Source organism: Pithys albifrons, chromosome 1 (genome assembly GCF_047495875.1).
Source record: "Pithys albifrons albifrons isolate INPA30051 chromosome 1, PitAlb_v1, whole genome shotgun sequence".
In the NCBI taxonomy this organism is placed as follows: domain Eukaryota; kingdom Metazoa; phylum Chordata; class Aves; order Passeriformes; family Thamnophilidae; genus Pithys; species Pithys albifrons.
The window spans coordinates 72598033-72620256 of record NC_092458.1 but is presented as its reverse complement, the minus strand read 5'-3'; positions in this window follow the sequence as shown (position 1 = coordinate 72620256).

Sequence of the window (22224 nt, the reverse complement as noted above, 5' to 3'; positions counted from 1 at the left end):
ATGAATAAGTTGTCCTGGGTTTCCTCATTTTCAAATATTTTCTGCTTATCTTAAAGTGATTAGTCTCGATGTGGACTCACATTGTCAGGGCCTTATTAAAGGACTGTGTACATTAGCTAAATCTTCACAGACAACAGAACTGCTTCCATTTGACTATTTCTGGAGCATGCTCCCATTTAAAAAATGCATGAGAATGTTCATGTGACAGACCTTCCAGGCAAAGTCTATTTCATCAGTCAAGAGGAAATCTTTGTGGAATACAACTACAAGAGATGAATGTGTTTTAATTTTACAAGACTTTCATCATGAAAAAATTTGAATAATTTAATTTGAAAGCATGTTGTCAAGTGATTTTTAGATAGTTTTAAATTTTGGTTTCTGCTTCTTATCACTGAATGTGACCTAAATGAAGTCTGAAAATAATTTCCCCCTACAGACTTCTTTTTTGTTTTCCCACATGGCAAATTTTATTTGTTTTCCTCTCCCTCCCCCTCCCCCTTCCCCTGCTTCTCTCCCTCTCCCTCTCCCTCTCCCTCTCCCTCTCCCTCTCCCTCTCCCTCTCCCTCTCCCTCTCCCTTTCTCTCTTCTCTTCCTCTCCTCTTCCTACCCTCTCCCTCTACCTCATGAAAATGGGACACACTGCTGTCTCTGTAAAATGTGTTTTGTGCTGGTTTCTTTTTGGGGTCTTTTATTATCCATTAAATACAATCTTGCAGCTAAATGTTATCACCAGCAAAGCAGAACCCACAATAACTGTCACACGCTTGTATTAATAAATGTTATTTCAGGAGCTGTTGTGGGGAAATTTCCAGCTATTAAGTGTGGCTTCAATAGCAGAGGTTAGAAATCCTTCCAGCCTGTGTTTTGTCCAGCTGTTAGGCAGGCAGTCCTGGGTTCATAAGGCTCTAATTTTCCAGAAGCACTTATTTAACTGATAAGTTCTACCTGGCTTAAATGTTGGCTTCATATCAGAGGTCAGAAACCCTTCTAACCTGTGTGCTGACCATAGTTGATATGCAGTGCTGGGAACATAAGGATCTGATTGTCTGGAAGCGCTTATTGCTAATAATTTCTTATTAATACAGTTAAGACTAGAAATCTTTGCATTTCTGTCTCCCTCCTCCCTTTCATGTGACAATTTTTCTCTCTATTCTTTTGCATTCTTAGATATAAATTCCCTCCATATAGAGCAACTCACCAAATTATTAAATTATTTTTGATCCCATAAGACCTACTCAGGTTATAAAGGTTTTCTCTTGTATAAGCATCTGTTGGATTTCTGCCTTGGTCTCCAATCTCCATTATTAGAGAAGCAGGTAAAACTCAGTGCAATAGTACTTAAGGTGATTTTGACAGAAAACCCACAAAAGCATATCCAGTTAAGTGAAAATTTGCAAAAATTTAAAAAAGCAGAAATGCACAAAGATGAACAGGTTCTGACAACCTTGTTTTGTATGACATCTACATTTGTGGTTTTATGTGGCTTTAAGCTCTCTGCTTGGCACTCTGAATCACAGTAGCAGAAGATACCACCTAATATCTTAGTTTCTTACAGCACAGTTCTTAATTCCCAGCTCTGACATTCTGGGACATCACTCTTCACTATGGAAATAAAGAAACAGAATCATGAAGAACAGAAAAAAACCCCTTAATTTCCTTTTGTACTATATTTTTTTATTCTGGATTCTTTCAGTTTTCTTTTTTCCTTATGTCTATGTCTCTTCTTGCATCTGTGCACAAGATTCTCAGAAACAGAAAAAAACAGAAGTAACAGGAGAAAAAAATCAAGTGTCTTCTGTTACCACTGTTGTAGAAACACTGTCTGCAGGAGGAAAAGAAAAAAAATACTAGAAAGGGAATATATTGGTAGAGGAATCTTTCTGTACTGAACCAAACCTTCTATTTCAGACAAAAACCTTTTACCTGTAAAATGGCCTGCTTTCCAGCCTAGGTTTGTGGAGCCCAAAATCAAAAGGTTTTAAGGACAGATAGAGGGCATTTCTTCCTTGTGGTTATTTCCCCCTTACTGAAAAAGTGCCGACTTCTTTCTGACTGAATAAACTGTGGTACTTGAAGATTTGCAGAACTTCTACTAAAAGCACGTTCCCAAATGTAAGACAACATCAAGGCATCGTGTTTTTGAATTAGTTACAGTACCAAATAGTTTCTCAACATGACTCTGTTATGCTGTTTTCCAGATGGGATGGAGTTCTGGGAAATCTCTGTTCTTTTTGTGCTGCTAATCTCGCCTCATGACTCAGAGGTTGAAAGCCCTAAATAATGTTGATAATCCTCTGCATTCTTTTTTCAGTCTCAGCAATTCCTTTCCTCTAATGAAACATGTTATATGCTTTGAAGGAGAGATCCCATGATTATTTTTGATACTAAGCCTTCACTCCAAGCTTACTGACACTGCAAGGAATTCTTCCGATTTGTATAATAGAAAAGGATTTACAATTCCAGACTTGGCATATATTATATGAACCATATATAATGAAAAGTCTAATTTTCAGAATTCATAGAATATTGGATATAGTCAAGCCTAGCTGGTTTCTCTGTGCTGTGAAGGACATACGAAATTCATGGCTTGGTCACAAACACCTGCCTTTAGGTATCTAGACTCCCCCTGAAAGAAAAATTTTCATTTTTATCATATTTTTCTTAATCATTAGAGATTAAGGCCTCAAAAATATTAACTTTCTGCACTAGCTGGTGAAATGCTTATAAAAAGTCTAAATATCTATTGACTTTGTGGTCTCAGAGTTACAAATAGCCTGCACATAATAGAATTGCAATATAAAAGCTATTTTTGTTATTAAAACTCTATGTATACATAAATTATTTACATTGGTAGCTGCTGTTTAGGATAATGAAGGTTCATATCTTCAGTAATGCTTAAGGTTGACAAAGTGGAAACATCTATTTGGTTCCATAACATACAATTTCAAATTATATGTATCAGGTTACATTATTCATAACACTTTTAAGTTCTTTTAAGTTATGGAATAAGCTCAGCCCTATGAACTTGAAGTGGATGTAGTCTCATAAATAGGAGCTACGTAAGATCTGGAAGGAATCTAAGAAAGAGAAGTATCATTCAAGAAAACAGGACACCCATCTCCATTGAAGACATTCAGCTAAATTAGCAGGTTTAGGGTTTGGAGTCTATTCTAAGCTAGTTGTCTGGCTTTACTCTCACAAATGAAAGATGCTAAGATGAATGACTGAAGGTCATTCCTAGGGCCTGGAGGTGCCTCACAGGCACCTTGCTCTGCTGCAGGTATTGTCATTGTAAGGCATTCTGACTTTAAGGGTGTCAGAGAAACCCAATAATTAAGGAACAACAACGAATCCATAAGGGATCGCCAAACAGATATTTGGACTGAATGGCTGGGGCACTTCATAGTGAGCCCCTGAAACCTGATATCCTCACTTCATTGTCTCTGTAGGCATCCTGGCTGCTGTGTGGACTTTAAAAAAGCAGGAGTATTTTGTTACCAGCCACCTTCCAGCTGAATGAGGATAGAACTTTTTCAGGAGGTATTCCCGAGACTGGTCCTGAGACCATTGATAGCCCAGATGTCCCTGGGGCTTTCACGCTCTTGCAAGTTTAAGCTAGAAATTATACTTTCCCAAACTACCATGGCATTTTTTTGCAGATGGGCGCTGTTCTGTAAGGTACCAGATGCCACCATGGAGTGATGAGCATGTCTTTGTGTAAAGAAGAATCTTCTGGGAAGATTCATATTTTTAGAATTTCTTAAGCACACCCACATTATTTGGGGGATGTCTAAGCTTTTAATTTTATAAGGAATGTCTGTTTCTATTACTTATTTTATAAGAAAACAAGCTACTGCTTCCCTGCTTTTCGAAAATGTGGGCAACTATGGAGAGAATACAGCTAATTTGCTTATAAGGGTTATATTGATTCTGCACCTTTTATGGGCCAATTTAATTTGATGATGGATAAATAGTATAATTAATTAGTGACTGTTCTGTCCATAAACCTAAACAATTGGTTTCAGACCAACAGAGACTGCAGTGCTTTTGAAGGACCTATGCAGTATTTAGGTGCTAACATGCTTTTTAAAATCCCCACAGTTCAGTGGTCTTGAAGTACAGTCACATTTCCATTTTTTATGAATTTCTTTCAAGGTGCTTAAATTGAATTTCTCTTGGATGGTGAAATGTGTCTCATTTCAACATCTCACTTTTACAAAAACCATAAAAAGCAGTGAAAAATATCCAGAAGTTGAGATGTCTCCTCCCAGTGGGATCATCCCCATAAGTGGGAAAACCACATATGCAGGTTTCTCTTTTCATATGTTTTCTCTCTAGCCTCACTCCTTTGATTCTGTATGGAAGTCTGGTTTCATCACAGACAAAGGGTGGCCCCATGTCCTGTGCTGAGAAGGTGACCATTTCAATTATTTACCTGTGATTCTGCCCTAGACATGAGAAATCATTCTCAGACAATGCTTCATAAAAACTGCTATATTTCTGCACAGAAAAAGTTTCAGTTTACATTAACCAGACTTTTCAAGGAAAAAAAAAATATACCTGATTGGGGATGTCAGACTCTGCAGCAATGCCACACAGCTACATCATGTTCTGACTCCTGGCTGACTTGACTTATTAAAGCATTTAAAAACTTGGCATCAAACTGTATTGAAGCTGTGAATTGCTCTGTTGTAGCAAAACAATCCTTCTGTCAATTCTCTTGATTTTAAAATAAGGCTGGTCTGATCAGGCCTTTCACATACAGAGGTGAACAGCTGGTTCTGCTGCTTTAAAACACATCCAGAAATATGGCCACTGGAGCTTCAGGGAATGGAAGGTAAAATGTTATCTCATGAAACAATTTTACCTTCTGAGTTGAGGTATGTCAGCTGGTAGTAACAGCTCAGCAGAAACAAGAAAAGTAAAATATGCTACAAAGATTATCACCATATTCATATTTATTTCCACTGGAACCTAAATGCTACATCTTTGAGAAAAAAAAAAAAAGAACAACAAAAACTGAGCAAAGAACTACTTCACCTTGCTTGTGAACATTTAATAGGAAATTGCTCTTGTCTGATTAAAGGAGCTCAACCAGTACTTTAGTTACTGCAAATGTTCTTCCATTTTTAACTCTGCACAGATGACAGATGATGCTGGATCTGCTCCCTGCTGCATTAATCCCAGGGTTATGATTTAAGCACAGCAGCTATATTTTCTACTGTTGTGGCCACAGCATAGGCTGAAGTTATTTTCCAAGGAAGTAGGTATGTACGTAAGTGTGTATACATGTATGGCATGATGTCCATACTAGGGATGGTAAGGTTGTCTCTTGTACATCTTAATTTACTAATATCTCAACTTTCCTAATATATTCCATATACTCAAGACAGAATCTTTGTTCAGCACTTGGGACCAGGGCCTTGTACGGTAGCTAAATGCTGAGTGGATATGAAAAGTGTATTAAAAAAAAAGGAAAAAAAATGGAATAAGAAAAGGAGTGAAGTTTACCTTGCCCTTACTTTACCCATGCTTTTTACATTACTACTGTCTCAGTTTCTGATAATTTGGAGGGGCAAAGACATCAGACAGAAGTCTTCTTCCTCAGATTCAATACCCCTGGTTTCTCCAGTACAGAGAAGGAGACAAAATATGCCCCGATGTAAGTGAAAAAATAACTGTACCAAGAAGAATGATAATAACAATACTGACAAAACTGGGTTAAACCAACCAATGTGGAGAAACTTCCCAAGCCCTGCTCACCAGACCAAATTGAGATGGTGGCTGACCTCCCCAACTCAGCAAAAACCACACACAGCCACAGGACAGAGATAAAGTGGCTGCCCTTTCATGTGGTTCACCTCCTACTCTGCCCAGAAAATTTAGCAGGAATGGTTGGAGAGTTGGCAGGAAATGGTGGACAGCTGGGATTTGATACTGGCAGACACTTGTGTGGTGCTGGAAGGAGGCTGTGGTAGTGGTATAGGCAGTCAGAGTAGGGCTGCAGATCCCTCCCAGCTACTGAAAAGGGCCTGCAAGACAGCCATTGGATCCGACAATGAGACTTGGTTGCTGGAATTTTGATGTTTGTTGGTCAAAGTAATGGTTGCTGTCCTGTCGAAGTGGTGGTCACCATCCAAATCCACTGAGATGGTTGTGGAAGTCCTCAGTAGTTCCAGGAAGCCCCAAAACTCAGAGTTATATATGCTCAGGTTCAGGTGGCAACACCTCCGGTACCTCCCTTAGGGCAGGGAGTTTTACACTGGATGATGTAATACTGGATCAGGGGATACCTCAGGAGTCTTTGACACTTTCTAAGATGTTGCATCTGTCTCTTACATCAGTGCAGCTGAGTCCATTATGTCTCATCAAGAAGAAATCAATGCCTTCAGACTACATGTGAATGTCCTGGGGAGTTATCACAGCTGAGTCATCTGTGTCAGGAAAAAAGAAAGCCTGCCTCATCTTACAGCATTTGCCTCTTTCCTTACCTTGTTTATCACCCAGCTTGTGGCCTGAGGTGTCGGGTGTGCACACCTTCAGCACCTGTCCTGGGTGGCCCCTCTGCACATTGTTAACAAAGCACTCTGCTGATTGAGACATGAGCACCAACAGTCCAGTCTCTTACAGCACCTGGGTGGTCACTGCAGATGGTCGAATATTTGAGTCATTAATCACCGGCAGGTCGGTCTCTTTAAAGGAGGCAAAAAACACCAAAAAGCCATATTTGGAGCAAAGAAAAAAGGTGGATAGCAGAATTTTGTGTAACCCAGGGCAACTACTTGGCTGTTTTGAGTTGTCAGGGAGTAGAACTTCTTTTAGGATACACAGTACAGGCATAGCATGGAATAATGATTTTTCACCTTTCTTATTCCCTTTGGTATTTGAAGATAAAAACAAGTTTCATAAATTAATGCAGCTTCATGGCATTTGGGTAGTTCCATCAGTGAAGACAAGTGAGGAAATATTTAAAATGCTCTACACACACTTCTATAGATGTGGTTTGTTTGTTCTTTTTTCTCAAAACCTTCGAAAAGCATTTGGTAGACAGATATGACTAATCCCTCTGGGTTCATATAATTGTCTTAATTTAGGAGTAAAATTAAACTCTTGTTTGATTAATGGTTCTCTGGGAATGTTTAACTTGAAGAATTGCTAATATAATTCTCAACTTTGTCACTTCTGCATATGAATTATGGGCCCACAGTTTACAGAGTACCCACAGGGTCACTGATATGCTCTAATGTATGGAAGAGTTTGGGGTTTTTTTCAGAAGACGTGCAGTATTTATTCCAAGGGCAGTGAAGGGGAGTATATCTAATACTGTTTAAATTCTTTAAAATAATATATTGTCCTTCAGTACATTGCAGGAATATTGGCAAACGTTTTGCTACAACTCAGTGAACATGCAAGTTACCAAGACAAACTTGAATTTTGCCTCATGATTTCTAAATAATAATTCCTAAATATTGGAAGTCAAGGAGACAAGGCAGAAGGCTGGATGGCTCAGGAGGAATCTTCTTTTGGAGATAAAGCGAAAAAGAAATGTGTATACTCAGTGGAAGCAAGGTAAGATGACATAGGAGGAATACAGAGATGCTGGTTACTGCTTTAGGGAGAAAATTTGTGCAAGCAAAGCTCAGTTGGAGTTGATGCTGTTTAGAAATATGGGTGAAAATAAAAAGAGGGGTTTTTAGTCTATTAATTGTCAGGATACACTGAGATGCAAACTCCCAAGGACCTGAAGTCTCCCAACCCCTTCACATTCCTTACTCCTCTCTGTGTGTTTTTCCCTGAGGTTTTTCCTAATGGTCCATGCCACAGAGGTACCACAATGATTCCCCCGGGTCTGGGATGGCCCCACGCCCTACCCCTGCCCTGCCACAGTGAAGCCCATCAGTCCTGGGGTGGCGCAGGTCTGCGGCCATTCCTCAGCAGGACTGGCAGTATGCAACACCCTGAGGATCCCTCCCTGTCCCCCTGTGTTTTCTCACAATCCCTAAGCCTCTCCTTTCTGCCTGTCCAGACCTGGTCCCTAAGCCTCTATTGGTTCTTCGGTCTGCCCATCCTTGGCCCTTGAGCCTATCATTGCCTAGTTCTCAAACCCTGCCTCAGATGTTTTCTCATTGGACGTTAACAGTTACTGACCAATGTATTACCCAATCCTTACCAAGTTTACACCCCCTTCCAAGTCACTCCCTTATCTGAGCCCTTAAGACTTGCTCAAACCAGGAAATAAATGCTTTTTGGATCACCACCACTGTGTGCATGGGTGTTTCCTGGGGGGTCGTCTTCCGCTGTTCATTCCCGTTAATTAATGGAAAAGGCAGTGCAGAAATTACAGTGGCCTGTTACATGATGAGCTGGACTACCACATCTGTAAGAATGATAACTTTCCAGTTGACACTGAAATTGTGAGGGATCTGCTGCTCCAGCTGGATCCCTGTAAATCTATGGGATGTGATGGGATTCATCCAAGAATACTTGAAGAGCTGACTGAAGTCATCATGAGGCCTCTCTTGGTTACTTTTGAACAGTCTCAGGAATTTAGAGAGGTCCCAGCTGAATGGAAGCTAATAAATGTTGTCCTCATTTTGAAAAAGGGCAGAAAAGATGACTCTGGAAACTATGGGCCTCTTAGTCTCACTGAATGCTTGGTAATGGTGTGGAGAAGATTACTCGCAGAGGTATTGAAAAACACCAGAAAGACAATGCAAACATCAGTCACAGTGAGCATGGCTTCATGAGACAAAGGTCCTGCTTATCAAACCTGATTTCCTTTTATGACAAGGTAACCCCCCCTAGTTGATCAAGGGAAGAAGTTGATGTAATATTTTTGGATTTTGGTAGGGCTTTCAATACTGTCTCTCTCAGTATCCCTCTGGACAAAATGTCCAGCACACAGCTGGATAAACACATCATGTAGTGGGTGAGCAATTGGCTTACAGGTCAACCACTAGGGGTGACAGTGAATGCGGTAACATCAGACTGGTGGCCTGTCACTATTGGGGTTCCACAGAGCTCCATCCTGGGCCTCGTGCTCTTCAACTTCTTCATAAATTACTTGGACACAGAACTGGAAGGGATACTGAGCCAGGTGGTCAAGGGAGGGGATTGTCCCTCTCTGCTCTCCACTGGGGTGGCCTCACCTTGAATGTTGTGTGCAGTTTTGGTCACTGCAGTAATACCAAGGATAATTAAGCTGTTGGAGGGCATCCAAAGGAGGGCAATCAAGAAGGTGAAGGGCCTTGAGGGGAAGCCATATGAGGAGCTGCTGAGGGCACTTGGTGTGTTCAGCCTGGAGAAGAGGAGGCTGAGGGGAGACCTCCTTGCAGTCTGCAACTTCCTTGGGGTAGGGAAGAGGAGGGACAGACATTGGTCTCTTCTCTGTGATGACCTGTGACAGGACTGATGGGAATGGCCTGAAGTTGTGGCAGGGAAGGTTTAGGTTGGATATTAGAAAATGATTCTTCCCCCAGAGGGTGGTTGAGCACTGGAACAGGCTCCCCAGGGAAGTGATCACAGCACCAAGCCTGACAGACTTCAAGAAGTGCTTGGACAAGGCACATGCTGTGACTCTTGGGAATGTTCCTGTGCAGGGCCAGGAGTTGTACTTTGATGATCCTTGTGGGTCCCTGCCAGCTCAGCGTATTCTATGATTCTGTGATTCTCTGTTAACTGGGGCCCACACCCTGGGGTTTTGCTAACATATACTTTGAGCAATATCCCCTGAAGGAGGAGATCCTCATTGTCTGACTCCTACAGGATGAATGACTTGTTGTGGTGTAGTTTGACAGATCCCTCAATCAATTTCTTATCTGTGCCAGTACAAGAAACATTTTGAAGTCTAATATGGAGGTAACAGATAGACACTAATGAACTCACATGCCACCACTTCAGAGAAGCATGACAGCTTACAGACTACTTGATTTCCACAGGAAGGTCTGTCTTCTTCATAAAGTCAGAAGCAACCTCACCTTTTTCTGTCATAGGTTTTTCTTCTTTTCCTTGTTGGCCTTTCAGAGGCTTTCATCCTGTCACTGTTGTTGCCAGCTCTTCTGCTACTTTGGAAAGCTAAGGAGGGTTTATAGCCGGAAGAGTAAAACGAGACTTTGGAAGGGACAACACCTGGAGACTGGTGTTTCCAGCCTCTGTGGCATCTAGGCTTACATGGAATAGGAGATTTCTTCTTTTTCTTGGAGCTCTCAGTTTTGTGTTTCAGGGCAGATTTAAGAGACTGAGGAGTTTCTTTTTCATGTGGATGACAGATGGGTAGTGGCAAACAGATTGTAATGGAAGAAACACATGACAAATGAGGCAGCTAACTTTGTTCACTACAACTCTCCTTAGCATCTAAAAAGCATAGTAATTCAGAGGCTGAATGCAATGTATTCTTAATATATCAGTAAAGTACATAATAAAACTATGGATCTCACTAGAAAGGGGCAATTCCATGTCATAGTAAGTTCTGAGGTTTCAGAACAAAAGGAATAAAGCTTACAGAGTCAATCTATCCATGCTTTTGTTCAATCTTTATCTATTTATATGTTATTTACTGATAAATTATGAAGTAATAGTAGTATTTCAAACAAATTTAACAAAATATGTAAGGTATCAAAACTGTGACATTGCATTATGTTGATGCAGATAATGGAGAGAGTCCTTACAGGTAACACCAGTTGATACCTCATTTTTAATTTACTTTGAAGGACCAATGGTCAAACTGCTTTGCATCTATTGTGTGCGGCACTTGTGTGCATTTAAACCCTTGAAAATATCTTTTGCCTTCTATTTCATCCCAGAGGCAATTGGGAAAAATGATGCAAGCTCATAGCAACCGTGGCTGCATCAATTTGCAGTTCATGGATCAGCTTGTTTCCTGTACATTAAAATGAAAAATTAAATCGTTTGGTTTGAAATGCACAAACAGCTATAGGACACAACTGTATGTTCCAGGAGTAAGAACATAAGAAGAGCTGTGCTGGATGACATCAAATGTCCAATTAGGACCACTGAGGCAAACTATTTGCAGCAGTGACGAGTGGCAGATGCTTAAAGAAGGACACAGGAAAGGGGCTAGATGGGTGGTACTGATAGTAATATGATGGGAGTTCATTTGAGCTCTCTTCCTTCCTCCAAGGGCTAATAGTTCACAGGTAACATCAAGGGAATCTCTGCATTTAGCTGCTCTTGGTGGATTCTTTGCTTTCTCTATTTGCTTTGTCATCTCACACAGAAGTTTACATTCGGATCATACAATGAAGACGTCCATAAGTTAACTACACACCATATAAAAACCTGTGCCTTCTCCTTTCTTTTGAATCTGTCACCTGCTGGCTCCAGCTGATGTCTCTGAGTGCTTGTATATAGGGGGTAGTGCAATCAGCCATTCCTTATCAGCTATCCCAATCTAAGCATTATTTTCCAGATGGTTCTGGTATCCCTCTTGAATGTCTCTCTTCCCTGTTGACTCCTGATACTTGAATAGAAGCCACTTCACATCTTTCCTCACTCTGTGAATTTCTGATATGACTTACTGGTTTAGAATTATTAGGGACTAGATTTGCGTATTAGATACACAATAAAGTCACACCATAGAATAAAGAATTTTTAGTCTTCTATGTTCTGTTTGTTATTTAGTCCTGGACCAATCTGGAATTTAATTACTTTATTCCCTTTCTTGGGTTACTCATACCCACATACTCTAAAACAGTCTTTCTCATACTAAAGAACCTTATCCAATATGTTATGTTTAACCAAAATATTATTTGAAAAAAAAAGTCCCAATCGATTCTAATTTTGAAAAGGTTTCTTTATTCAGGGGAGGACATTGTATGGGGAATGGAGACAAATGCATGAGACTTTGGGAATTCTTTGAATCTAATTTTAATTTTGTTTCTGGCTTTACAATTTCACTTTATTTTGAAACAGGAGTTTACATAAGGAATGGTTAACCTAGCTTTTTTGTGTCACCATCCCCTTCTCAGTTCTACTTCCTCCATTAAGCCACACAGCTATATACAGTGAAGAAGAACAAGACAATCATTCTTTGTTGTAGACAACACCTTTTTTTTAAAAAAAAAATAAGTTAGACTTTTTGTTTTTGCAACAGTTCCTGTGACAGAGCATTGCCTAACCCAGTGTTCAGTGTACTTAAAATTACCTAGAGATGATTTCAAGTTGAGAAAAAGCTCTATATGAGCATCTGTAACTGAATAAACAGATTAATCTGTGTTATTCTGAAATTCCTTTATGTATTCTTTCAGTCAGCTGTTTGGAAATGATGCAATATCATACCTAGCTGGTCTGGGTGAATTGAATAACTGAAAGAGCAAGATGCAACAGTGCAGCCTATGTATAAAATTCCACTATACTTTTCTAAATAGAACAGAACAGTTAATTTCTTTAAAAAAAAATTAAAATTATTAAAAGAAATGTCAGTCCTGAGCTTTAATTTCATTCTTAGTCCAAGCATGATGAGGTGAGGATTAAAGTCTATGACAGTGGATTGCAGTTCTCATTTATTTGCATGACCAAACTAGATAACAGAAAGCACTGACTAAAATTTAGACAAGTGCCCAACTGCACATTAAAATTTTAGGTGTAGAAACCAGCTTACTAAAGGGTAAAGCCTTTTTTACAGGACACATCCCTCCTATTGGTCTCTAAATAAAAATTTTACATAGTTCAGCACTGTGTTGCTTCAAAGAATTAGTGTTTAAAAGAAAACGTTCAGCTTTCAGAATAAGGTACATTTATTTTTTTAGTGCTTGTAGAGAACAGCAGATTTTTGAATTAATTATTTATGAACTATTTCTGAGCCAGGAATTGCAAGTCTTAAATGGTTAGGAAATACTATTTACATCGTTCTGATATTTTCCTGGGATGGATAGTACAGACAGACCCATGTAAGTTGTTTTATTTCTCATAATGTCTTTCAGTTCTTGTGAATTTAATCTAACTACAAGATGAAGAGATCAAGGAGACATTGTAAAATATGAAAATGGGATTTTTTGCCTCTCACACCTTCTTTGTACTTTTAATGACTGTCAGAATATATCTGGAAAGCTGTTGATGACAGAAAATAGTGTAATCTTTAAGAAAAACAATGCTGATTTTAATTTCAGAATGGATTGTATTCAGAAAAACTGTTCCAGAAGCTTTTTTCTCTAGAGCCACCATTGCAATCCAAGAGTGAAGTAAGTACATGCAACTAGTTATTATTCCCTGTAGTGAGGAGACAGTCTGCAAAACATATATCACTATGTGAGTTTCATCTGCACACTCTGCAAATCTCAAATCTCTGCAAATCTCATTTTTCAGACGCACCAAGGCAGCACTGACAATATACTCTGACACAACACAGGGAGTGGTATCTGCTCATTATCTCTGAACATAGTCATATGTGTGTTAAAACAAACAAATAAAGAAACACACAGAGAGAATTGTATTCCTATCCAGGTTTCCATTGAAAAATTGACCAATGTTTCAGAGAATCATTGAAAAACTTAGAGTGAAAGTGACATTTTCATCCTCTAAAGTCTTGGTCAAGGACAGACTTGTTTCAAAATCTAGCACACACTGACAGAGGAAGGAAATATTGTCTCATGTAACTTAAAAATACATCAGTTTTATGCCTAATCATGATCTAGGAATTATGATTGTAATAAATGTACCCCTGTTAGTAAGTGATGAAGGTTGCTTTTATATTACACCTGATACAACTCTTTCCTGAAAGGAAATACTAGCCTTCCCACCTCTTGTATTTGCATTGTCAGTTAACTATTCTGAAATGGTTCTGAATGCCACTGCTGGTACCAGCAGGATTTACAGAACTAATTAAGGGAGATTATAAGTAATCCATAATGATTTAAGTGTTCTTGCTTTCCTTGTTATTGTTGTTTATTAATCATCCATTCCATAGGCAATTCCAGTTCCCGTGGACATTTGTAAATTGCACAAAAATGATTCACAAGACCATTTGGAGAAGTGCTGGGGAAAAAAATTAAAAATTATAGAGGTCTTAGAAGACCCTAACATTCATTCCTCATGTATCTGAAATGGATTAGTATTTTCTTTTTTTTTTTATAATTCCCCCCCCCCCTTTTCTTAAAGATATTTTTATCAATGGGGCAGCCATCACAGTTATTAAAAAATTTCATGTTTATTAGTCACCAAGTTTCTCTTATTTTCCAGCCAGAATTTAGTTTTCCTTATTTAATTTATTTGTTACTAGGTCCACCATATGAATTACTAAGAAAACTGAACTCCTCCTTAGTAGCACACCTTCTCAAATATCAATTGGTTAAACATTAGTTATTCTCTATGAATTCAGTCTTTCTCCTCCTATATTTTTCTCTTTTTCTTCCCCAAGTGGGTCATAGCTATTTAGAGGTATTTAAGCAAGGATACTTAACAGTTTCTGGAAGGACAGAAGTTGACAAATCTGATGAACCACACAGTTCATTAAAATACTTTGTGTCCTTCTTAGTTCAATGCAGTTGTCTTGAATCATCATAAGCACAATCAAAAAAATGTTTTTTTCTCTGCTAAGACCCTATTTGCAGGTCTGTGTATCTGCTTTCTATATTCTTTTCCTGGTTTTGGAAGGAATTGTTTTTGACAGCCTACTTATCAGGATGATTACCAACACATACGATGCAGTAGCAAACCACCAGCTCTTAACTTTTATTAAGAAAATAAATTACCCTAGAAAGTAGGTTAGCATATACTGATAGAAAACATCAATCATAGTTTCTTCAAGGGAGGACAAAGTGCAGATGAGTGAAACAGTAGAGTATTTTGTGATGAGAAATGGAGGTTGATAAGATTTGTTTGATGCTTCTAGAATGAGAAGAACCTGAGTGCAGCTATAGCCATGATTTGTGAGTTGTGTGTGTTTCCTACTCTACTGTTTCCAGAGGGTAAAAGAAGAAAGAAAGAAGAGAAAGTCAAGGTTCCATAAAATGCTGAGACTAGATTTCACACCATAAACTACCATTAATTGTAATTGCAACCTAGGAGTCTGCTACACAGATCTTCCACCAGCTACAAGACTGGGGAGGATTTCTGGGAAGAAACAAATAATTCAAATCACTTCTGCTCTGAGATGCATCTTTGCACATGCAGTCCATCTACCTTAACCAGACTCATTTTATAAGGAGGAAAAAAACTCTTTACTTTGCATGTTTATTGTCTCGTACACATAATGAGTTTGGTGGACCTCAGTTCTGACTTGTTCCTTGCAAAAACACCACACTAGGTTTTCATTCTTTGTCAAACTGCAGTGAGGACAGCAACTGAATGGGCCAAGAAAGCTAACAGAACGTGTCTGTTCCCCACAGATCAGGACTGAGTTTTGGTGATGGGACAATATCTAGAAGAAGTTATCTTTCCTGATGCATTATAAATAAACTTAATTTAATTTTCCAAGTATCGCTCTGGGACCTCCTTCTACTATTAAAGTCACAAAGACTTTGGAGATAAATGTTATCGCCTCATGCACTTTTATATGCAAAACTCATTCGGTAGAAAATATCACACGAGACATTCCACAAAATGAATAGCTATATTAAAGAGTTCACTGATCCTTGTGGAAAATTCCTAACAAGATCCTGAATTGTTTAAGATTTAGTTCTATCAGGAAAAGACTGTCTAATTTTTTATCTTGCTGGAAGTGCTATTTTAGAAATAGGAAAGTTTACACATCAAAACTATGATTCCACCTTTTCTAGTAAGATTCTAAACATCCTGTTTGTTTCCAGTTGCTTTTCAAATAATTACAGCATACTTTTCTTACCTACTATTTTTAAAATTGTGGATTGGAACATTTATATTCAAGAAATGGTTCCCAGAATGACAGGCTGGCTTTGAATATGTTTTGTTTTATCAACATTCAGTGAGAGAAAAAGGAAGGAGAAATCTTTGCAACACATATCAGGAGAACAGATAAAAACAGAGCAACAGGAAAAGAAGGCATTTGTAAATGCACTGTGAATACAGACAGAGCTCACCTTCCTTTCTTGTCAAATAGAACAGAAGAAGAAATAATTGGCTTACTTTGTATGAGAAAAAAAGAGACGTTCAATATTAAGAAATTCTCACAAGCCTACAAATGGGGAGATAATGGAGGCAGGTGTTGAGGGATGCTGCAGAATCAATATTATTGGAAAAGTTCAAAGGAACATTTAACACTCCTCTGTCTTTGATGGGTCAGGAGAAATCAAACTGCCCATTTGGGGATTGAATGCTAATAATGTGATTAGTTTTCTAATACTAAGGATGGAAACTGTACAATACAGATGAGCAATGATCTTCCCTCAGAAAAACTCAGAATGCCCAATTTGTGGTCAGTGCCAAGAAGCATAACCTAATGTACAGAGCTCCTGCCAAAATGCACAGAGCTTAGGGCAGGTGTATGGAAACAAGGCCGGAAGCTGAAGACTCAAACTACCATGAACAATATGTATCAAAAGGCAGCATGGGATATGAAGAAGAATGAGAACATGGAGAAGAAGATTTCATGATAAAAAACAGTGTTGCTTTATTGGAGTTCAGATTACCCTTTGGCACATTTGGCTTGTTCTTGAACAATATTTTAATACTAATATGGTGCTAGATCACAACTGAGAAGGGCTTATACAACCTCTAGACATGGTTAAGCTTGGAGAACATAATAGCATACCAGGGTGGGGTTAGGGTCCACACAAATGAGATGAAACAAAATGTACAGTGGGGCTGCAGGAAAGCTGACTGAAAACAGTCATGTCCCAACAAAATGAATGAGATGTTCAGGACTCCATTCAACTCCCAGATTCCTATGCCAGAAAAGTACTGAAAGCTGTTTGTGGCATAACTGTACTACAAATGCATTAATCATTAAATAATGTTCTTATCTGAATAGACTAAGCTCACAGCATTAGGGAGATATTACACAGTAGTCTGATGACATAAGGCGTTGAAGAATGTACTGGGAATCCTGACAGATGATCTGTATCATCCTGGGTACACACTGGATAATTCACATCAGACATTACTTACATGACCTTCTGAGGGAGGCATAGAAAACATTGAAGAAGAGGAAGAAGAAGAGGGAGAGGGAGAAGACAGGCTTTTGTCAACTGACTCAGGTTTGGGAGGAAAAACATTGTTCCAAACCCTTTATAGTCCTTCAAATCTCTTCCTTTATAGTTTTTAATTTGTGTAAGTTCTATGACACTGTATCCAGGAGCAGTCTTGACATTTCTCATTGGTTGTTGTAGAGCTAACAGTTCATTTCATCAATTTGGATTTGATCACAATTATTACTGACACACTTCATGCTTTTCTCAAGGTGCAAAACTATTCACTCAGTGCTCTCTAATCTCTCTTCTGTGAAATTCTATTTAAAGATACAATTGAGCATTTCAGTACTATGAGGAAAATGAAAATAAAATATTGGGAGTGGACAATTTACTATTAAAGAAAGCAAGCAAGCTCAGTGTAAAAACTTGGTTTCCTGCCTGTTGCGTATATCTCTTTATTTTGCCACAAACATATTCAAAAGGCCATTCCAAAATAGAGAATATTCTCTACTTGTTCTTCACAAGCCAGGAAAGACAGGAAGTTCTGCCTTGCCTTGCATCACCCACAGCACTCTCATCACTGAACTGAGGCACTGCATGCTCCAGGGATTCAGTTCTTTTCATTGCCAACTTGAGAAAGGATTGGTTTTTTCAATATACAGTATGGGCCAAATGCATTCATTTCTGTGTTCCTTCAAAGTGCTGAGGGTTGGCGGGAGCCAGAAGGAGGACTTTGGAAGGGTACCCACCAGTGCTACCAAGCAGAGCAAATTTTCTTTCATGACTCTGGCTGGACATCCTGACAAATTTACTGCTGTGCTGATGGCCAGATTTAGGGCCAGTGGAGAGAGGGTTTTCTTCAAGTTAGATCAGAAAATATTACCTATGTCTTGCCTTCCTGTTCTGAATTTAATGCTGACTGCTTGTGAACATCTGATAATACTGCCTGGCTTTTCCAGTGGCACCTCACGTTGGCCTTTCCACATTTCTACATGGCAAATAATGTATTGGTCTTCCCAGAAAAACATGCTTTGCTTGTTGGGCTTGTAATAGGATAACTGACATAAGAATAGGGTCCCATGACAGCTGAAGCAATGTGTTTGGGTTACTTCATAGTTCTTTTTGGCCTATGTGAAAATGTGTCAATGTAATCCCTCACATAAAATTACTCAGTATAAATAAGCCATGTTTATTTATTTTGAAGTTATGGTCTTGCTTACCCTAATTCTGCTGTCCTATGAAAGTGAGCAGAATGGCACTGCTGAGATTTAGTAAGTGATGAGCAAAGTTCTTGTAGTGCAATGCACTGCCTTATTCTCACTCTCTTTTAGCTTTATAAAAGCACGGTCTCTGCGGTTTTACCATCGTGATCCATGCAGGTAACTTCACAACCCTGGCACCACACATACTGAAGAATTATTCCCTAGTGGGAAATTGTATGGTAAGGTGATAATTATCTCATCACTTTCATAAGTGTTAACTGGATTCCTGCTATTATGTTTTAGAAGTTTTTCTATGTTCCTACTGCCCTTCCTATTATCATCTCTTCAGTGTAGCCCTTTAAATATAAAATAATGTGCTGGAATACATATTGTGATACAGATTTGAAAAGAATGGCACTGCTATGACTTTCATCTTTGTGTATGGTAGTATAGTACCTCCAAATTGTAAAGAACCTTAAGGCAAATAGGGAACAATTTCAAATGGGAACAAATTGTAGCTCAGAAATATCAGAAATTTGCCTACAAAAGGGAAAATGATGGAATCTAAAATATATATTTGTCCCTGAAGAGAGGTCCACATATATGCTTGTGAAATAAAAAAAATAAGCAAATATGCATATTGTGAGGAACTTAACTTATCCCAGCTCAGAATATTTAATGTATTTTATTTCATGGTCATTTGGTGAAATCACTTGATTTCATGGTGGGACTGTTGTAAGAAAAACAGCTTTTCTGAACGAATAACATTTGGAATAAAGCCAAAACCTGATTTGGCCCTTATTTTTATAGGATTCCATAAAGAAGGTATAAGCTTTGTGTAGTTTGTAATCTTAAATGAAAAATCCCAATTTAGCAATCGCTTTGAAAAGTGACTACCTGAATGAAATAAATAGCCTTTGTGATTACAGATTCAGTATCATTATGCAAGGACAGGAGAATTAGAGAACAGATGCCTTCAATCTTATATAAGCAATCAAGAAACTGAACACATCAGAGATGCCAAAGGAAGAGATAGGACTGCCTCATCTAAAACTCCTAAGCTGCAGTTAGGGCCCCAGTGGGAAGAGGAAGCATGGCACAGTTCTGCATTACAGAAGGTGCTGGCCACTGAATTGGTGTAGGGGAAAAATTTCTTTGTCCAGATAAAACCTGTGGCATTAAAAATTTGAAGCATTTAGATGAAACAAAAGAAACCAAAGAGAAGGAAGCAGAAGTAGTTGTAGAAGGAGGATAGTATGGCTTAGGCAAAAAATTTTGGCAGAGATAAATAGAAGGAGGGATTGTTTTGAATTTGACATGTGTGATAAAGCTTAGTGAAAGCCAACAGACAGGCTATTTCATTGGAGGAAGTCTGAACTGGGGATTTATCTCACTCTCTGTGCTTCACTGCCTTTTCAGGTTCCTCTTTCCCCATCAATATCAATTTAAATTTTACCACTTCCCCTGAATTGTCCCTGAAATTAATTTCATCATGCCATGACCTTCAAAGAACTGTAGATACTTAGTTTTCATAAAATATCTATGTGTGCTATCATCTGCAAATCTGAATGCCATGTTATTTATGTCCTTTCTCAATATGTTCATTGAGATGTTAAGTAAGTCCAAACAAAAAGGTGACCGACATAGCACTTGACATGTACCATCTGTCTTTGGAATAGATATTTATCATTATTCATTATGCCTTGCTTCCACCAAGCAACTGTTTTTCAGCCTACATGCCAATATCACTGTCAGTGGCAATATGATGCTATAAAAAAAATTTCCTGAGATAGGATGCACAGTAAAAGCTCATATATTATACCACCTGGCTTCTGTTTGTCAACAAGTATTGTCATTCCATTGAGGAAGCAATCCATTCTGACAAGAAAGATATATTTTTTAATTTCTTGTTTTCTTTTGTCAGTGAAGTGAAGGTCCAAACAAGGGCTTCAGAGATAAAACAGCAATACCTCAGGAAGAACTTTGCTCATCTCACTCATAGCCAAGGGTTTTCACCATCGGGCTACTGCAGCCTAACTCTCTGTGCTTTGATATCCTCCTGATCTATTAGTCCAGTCTTGAATGATTGCCTTCTATCAGCAAGAACTTATCCTCTTGTTCCATCCACACACACTTCCTCCACCAAGGCAATAATCTAATGGCCAAGGAAGCCTGACTGAGGTAGACCTCTGTGTTTGATATCCCTCAGGCTGAGGAGGAACCTCTGTCTTCCAAAGTGTCTGCCTAGACCTTAAACTCAAATGGAGTCTGAAGTTTCAGATTAAAACCAAATCAAAATGATCACAGAAAAGTTGCATTACACATAAATTGCATTTCTGAGTCATAGAGAAATCTGTACCACATTTTCTTCTTAATATTTAATTTTCTTAAAGTGCCTTCTTTAAAATCCTTGAACAATTTTACCACAAACATTTCAAACAATTTTGGCAATATAATGTTTATTCATATTTCTCTGGGTAGGATAATGGAAAAGTTTTATTAGTACTATGAAACGAACATTTTTTTTTCACTTAATTCCATCTTTATTTTCAGAGTAACAGGTATTGCTGTAGAAAGACAGGAATTTTCTGCTGCAACAACTGGACAGAAAGAATAACTCCCCTGCTGCCCTTGAGAAAAGAATATATAGCTTGTACATCACTCTTTTTATGCATTATAAACCACAAATATATAGGAGTCAGCTTGTCCATATTTGACATTCCTCCGCAAGTTATTTGAGCTTTTCACTTAAGACTACTTAATTATTTATCTGTGTAATCAAATCTCCACAACTTCCCCAGAAGAAATAAATGACATAGTTTATATATGGAAAGGATGCTTAGTTTCTGAGAAAGAACAAAGGCTTTATAAACTCTTCCCAAGAGACCATAACATTGGAAAGAGATCAAAGGAGAAAACCCAGTCTAACACTATTAGATGGATTAAATTTTATGTGTAATCTTGCAGTGGTATTGCTCAAGTTTGAGCACCAGAAAGGTTTTGTGAGCATTCCCAAGAGAAAAGAAAGTAATGGGCATGATTTGTTCAAGATATCTTCCAAGGCCAGAATTGAGCAGATCTGCAATTTGGAACCTTCTGCATGCTTCTCAGCACCCTTAGCCTCGTGGTGTGAGAAGACAGTTGAATGCTTCTTTGGGTGAGGCAAAGCTGCAGTCCTTTAAAAAAAGGGTTGCTTTAAGTTCTTTCCTGGGGATTTTTATGACTTACTCTTTTTCTCATAGGGATTTGAAGAAAGAGTTTCTGTAAGAAAGTTGGTTTGATAGTGTTATCTGAGCATGTTCCCTTCTAACAGCTCTGCCTTCTTTACGGTCTTTAATGGGTTCAGTCACATTTGTTCATGTTTGTAGATGTGAGACGGAGATGTGTTGCCTTGATATAGTTCCTTTCCATCAATACTCTTTTGGCAGCCCCTTTAGGGTAAAAGCGTGTGCCGCCTTTCAAGTCTTCCCTACCTATGTGCTGCTTTCAACTTGAAACATATGTATTTTCAATTTCCTTCTGTAATTCAAGCAGTACACATGAAGAATTTCTGCACCATGACATTGTATTTCATATTATTTTATAAAAGAACGAATATCTACTGAGTTTATAGAGCAGTAAGTCCTATATCACAGCCCTGTCATAATCTGTTTGTATTTGTTCTGATGAGTGTTTACAACAAGAATGATAAAAACATTGTAAGTTCTGACAGGGGACACATTTATTTACTTCAAGCATATGTAAAATGTCTTTTTTTACTGTTCTGTTCCAGTTTGATACATGGGTTTTTACATTATACTTTGAAATACGAATGTGCCCCTGGTTGTTTTAGTCTACATGTGGGAGGTTGATATCTGTAAAGCAAAGCGACAATAGAGGAGCAAAGCAGGGCCTTTGGGACATAAAGAAACATTGATTCAAAATACAGAGCCTCTTCCTAAAAAACATTTCAGTGAGAC